At 51.5% G+C, this 5,000-nt stretch overlaps 1 pseudogene; it reads left to right on the forward strand.

Annotated features, from left to right (window-relative positions):
- Positions 1–5,000, forward strand: part of LOC106596019 (lethal(2) giant larvae protein homolog 1-like) — a 100,191-nt pseudogene that overhangs the window by 62,850 nt on the left and 32,341 nt on the right.

The following is a 5,000-nucleotide window of genomic DNA, read 5'->3' on the forward strand; positions in this document are numbered from 1 at the left end:
CCTGGAGCACGGTGAGAGACAGACCACTGACCTGGAGCACGGTGAGAGACAGACCACTGACCTGGAGCACGGTGAGAGACAGACCACTGACCTGGAGCACGGTGAGAGACAGACCACTGACCTGGAGCACGGTGAGAGACAGACCACTGACCTGGAGCACGGTGAGAGACAGACCACTGACCTGGAGCACGGTGAGAGACAGACCACTGACCTGGAGCACGGTGACAGACAGACCACTGACCTGGAGCACGGTGAGAGACAGACCACTGACCTGGAGCACGGTGAGAGACAGACCACTGACCTGGAGCACGGTGAGAGACTGACCTGGAGCACGGTGAGAGACAGACCACTGACCTGGAGCACGGTGAGAGAGAGAGAGAGAGAGAGACGTCCCGGGCTCGAACCAGGGACCCTCTGCGCACATCAATAACTGACACCCCCACGAAGCATCGTTACCCATCGCGCCACAAAAATCCGCAGCCCTTTGCAGAGCAAAGGGGAAACCCTACTTCAAGGTCTGAGAGCGAGTGACGTCACCCGATTTTTAAAAACGCTATTAGAGCGCACCACCGCTAACTAGCTAGCCATTTTCACATCGGTTACACTCACTTATCCAGAGCGACTTACAGACACAATTAGGGTTAAGTGCCTTGCGCAAGGGCACATCCACCAATTATTCCCCTAGTCTGCTCTGGGATTGTCCCAGCGCTCCTCGTCGCTCGGCTACCTGACCTTCCCCCCCCTGTATTAATAATGTGTATTTCCTCTCCCAGACCTCCTGACCACCAGGTGGCCCTCTGTCCCTCCTCTCTACCTGGATCCCCCCCCTGTATTAATAATGTGTATTTCCTCTCCCAGACCTCCTGACCACTAGGTGGCCCTCTGTCCCTCCTCTCTACCTGGATCCCCCCCCTGTATTAATAATGTGTATTTCCTCTCCCAGACCTCCTGACCACCAGGTGGCCCTCTGTCCCTCCTCTCTACCTGGATCCCCCCCTGTATTAATAATGTGTATTTCCTCTCCCAGACCTCCTGACCACTAGGTGGCCCTCTGTCCCTCCTCTCTACCTGGACCCCCCCCCTGTATTAATAATGTGTATTTCCTCTCCCAGACCTCCTGACCACTAGGTGGCCCTCTGTCCCTCCTCTCTACCTGGACCCCCCCCTGTATTAATAATGTGTATTTCCTCTCCCAGACCTCCTGACCACTAGGTGGCCCTCTGTCCCTCCTCTCTACCTGGATCCCCCCCCTGTATTAATAATGTGTATTTCCTCTCCCAGACCTCCTGACCACTAGGTGGCCCTCTGTCCCTCCTCCCTACCTGGACCCCCCCTGTATTAATAATGTGTATTTCCTCTCCCAGACCTCCTGACCACTAGGTGGCCCTCTGTCCCTCCCCCCTGTATTAATAATGTGTATTTCCTCTCCCAGACTATGATGATCCTACAGCCCTAGTGGTTTTACTAGAAGAGGAGCTGGTTGTAATAGACCTCCTGACCACCGGGTGGCCCTCTGTCCCTCCTCCCTACCTGGCCCCGCTCCACTCCTCCGCCATCACCACATCCTGTCACCTGGACGACGTCCCCGGCAAGCTCTGGGACCGCCTGGCCGCCGCTGGGAACAGCCAGGGCACTCAACACGCACACGGGGTGAGACACTGTATATATACACACACACACACACACACACACACACACACACACACACACACACACACACACACACACACGTCCCTGTTACACACACACACACACACACACACACACACACACACACACACACACACACACACACACGTCCCTGTTACACACACACACACACACACACACCGTCCCTGTTACACACACACACACACACACACACACACACACACACGTCCCTGTTACACACACACACACACACACGTCCCTGTACACACACACACACACACACACACGTACACACACACACACACGTCACACACACACACACACACACACACACACACACACACACACACACACACACACACACACACACACACACACACGTCCCTGTCTCTCTCCACACACACACACACACACACATGTCCCTGTCACTCTCTCTCTCTCACACACACATACACACACACACACACAGGTGTTCTCACCTACCCCAACCTGTGTCTTATTCATTAGGCAGGTGGGTAGGTGAGAACACCTGTGTTTTGTTTTCCGTTACAAAATGTTTTGTTACTGTGTGCAGTAATGAATATGGCCAAGGTGTATCTGCTCACTGGGTTAGCAAGTCCTTCTTAGCTTAGCAGCAGGTTAGCCTGTATTAGCGTTGTTAGCTTAGCAGCAGGTTAGCCTGTATTAGCATTGTCAGCTTAGCAGCAGGTTAGTCTGTATTAGCCATGTTAGCTTAGCAGCAGGTTAGCCTGTATTAGCGTTGTTAGCTTAGCAGCAGGTTAGCCCGTATTAGCGTTGTTAGCTTAGCAGCAGGTTAGCCCGTATTAGCGTTGTTAGCTTAGCAGCAGGTTAGCCTGTATTAGCGTTGTTAGCTTAGCAGCAGGTTAGTCTGTATTAGCGTTGTTAGCTTAGCAGCAGGTTAGCCTGTATTAGCGTTGTTAGCTTAGCAGCAGGTTAGCCCGTATTAGCGTTGTTAGCTTAGCTGCAGATGTCCACAGTTAAAGGCTTTGCAGCCAGTACCAGCTGTTGTTGTCGTATATATCATACCAGCCTGCCTACGGGTGGCAGTGCCAGGGAGGGTTGGAGTTGGCACTAGAACAGAGGGATCAGAGGGACAGGCCATCAGAGGGGGACAGGCCGTCAGAGGGGACAGGCCGTCAGAGGGGGACAGGCCGTCAGAGGGGGACAGGCCGTCAGAGGGGACAGGCCGTCAGAGGGGGACAGGCCGTCAGAGGGGACAGGCCGTCAGAGGGGGACAGGCCGTCAGAGGGGACAGGCCGTCCGAGGGGGACAGGCCGTCAGAGGGGACAGGCCGTCAGAGGGGGACAGGCCGTCAGAGGGGGACAGGCCTTCACAGCTGGATGAATGAGGCCTTTATTCTCACATTTAGTCTCTCTGCTGCAATGTGTGTATCAGCCATCTAACCTAAAGGGGTGTGTGTGTGTGTGTGTGTGTGTGTGTGTGTGTGTGTGTGTGTGTGTGTGTGTGTGTGTGTGTGTGTGTGTGTGTGTGTGTGTGTGTGTGTGTGTGTGTGTGTGTGTGTGTGTGTGTGTGTGTGTGTGTGTGTGTGTGTGTGTGTGTGTGTGTGTGTAGAGTTGGCCGATATGTGGAGGGAAGAATCTAGCGCCCACGCCCAGACAACAGGAGTTGTTGCTGACGGGGTAAACACACACACACACACACAGGGTCTTCTTACTGTCTCTCCACTATGTTAGAAGAGGTGTGTACATTTGAAATCGGAAGTTTACATCCACTTTATGTTGGAGTCATTTAAAACTCGTTTTTCAACCACTCCACAAATTTCTTGTTAACAAACTATATAGTTTTGGGCAAGTCGGTTAGGACATCTACTTTGTGCGTGACACAGGTCATTTTTCCAACAATTGTTTACAGACAGATTATTTCACTTATAATTCACTGTATCACAATTCCAGTGGGTCAGAAGTTTACATCCACTAAGTTGACTGGTGCCTTTAAACAGCTTGGAAAATTCCAGAAAACGACGTCATGGCTTTAGAAGCTTCTGATAGGCTAATTGACATCATTTGAGTCAATTGGAGGTGTACCTGTGGATGTATTTCAAGGCCTACCTTCAAACTCAGTGCCTCTTTGCTTGACATCATGGGAAAATCAAAAGAAATCAGCCAAGACCTCAGAAAATAAATTATTGACCTCCACAAGTCATGGTTCATCCTTGGGAGCGATTTCCAAACGCCTGAGGGTACCACGTTCATCTGTACAAACAATAGTACGCCAGTACAAACACCATGGGACCAGGCAGTCGTCACACCGCTCAGGAAGGAGACGCGTTCTGTCTCCTAGAGATGAACGTACTTTGGTGCGAAAAGGTCAAATCCTTCCCAGAACAACAGCAAAGGACCTTGTGAAGATGCTGGAGGAAACAGGTACAAAATAAATCTATATCCACAGTAAAACGAGTCCTATATCGACATAACCTGAAAGGCCGCTCAGCAAGGAAGAGGCTACTTGTACTTGGCAAAGGTGTATGTAAACTTCAGACTTCAACTGCATCTCCTGTCTCCACTATGTTAAAAATAAGTGTGTGTGTGTGTGTGTGTGTGTGTGTGTGTGTGTGTGTGTGTGTGTGTGTGTCTCTCTGTATGTAACGTGTGTGTGTGTGTGTGTGTGTGTAGGCATGAGGACGGTACGGTGCGGTTCTGGGATGTGTCTGCTGTTGCTATGACTCCCCTCTACAAGCTCAGCACGGCTAACGTCTTCCATACCGACCCTAACGACGACCCCCTGGACCCTAGCGACGACCCCGAGGCACCGCAAGAGGAGGAGTGGCCTCCCTTTAGGAAGGTCAGAACACACACACACACACACACACACACGCCACACACACACACACACACACACACACACACACACACACACACACACACACACACACGTTACATACAGAGAGACACACACACACACACACACACACACACACACACACACACGCTCACACACACACGCTCACACAGAAGCACGCACTCACACATTTCTTATAAATTTGCAAACATTTCTAAAAACCTGTTTACACTTTGTCATTATGGGGTATGGAGTCATTGTGGGGTCATTGTGGGGTATGGGGTCATTGTGGGGTATGGGGTCATTGTGGGGTATGGAGTCATTGTGGGGTATGGAGTCGTTGTGGGGTATGGAGTCGTTGTGGGGTATGGAGTCGTTGTGGGGTATGGAGTCATTGTGGGGTATGGAGTCGTTGTGTTGTCATTGTGGGGTATGGAGTCGTTGTGGGGTATGGAGTCGTTGTGGGGTATGGAGTCATTGTGGGGTATTGAGTCGTTGTGGGGTATGGAGTCGTTGTGGGGTATGGAGTC

The sequence above is a fragment of the Salmo salar genome, unplaced genomic scaffold, assembly GCF_905237065.1.
Source record: "Salmo salar unplaced genomic scaffold, Ssal_v3.1, whole genome shotgun sequence".
Taxonomy (NCBI): domain Eukaryota; kingdom Metazoa; phylum Chordata; class Actinopteri; order Salmoniformes; family Salmonidae; genus Salmo; species Salmo salar.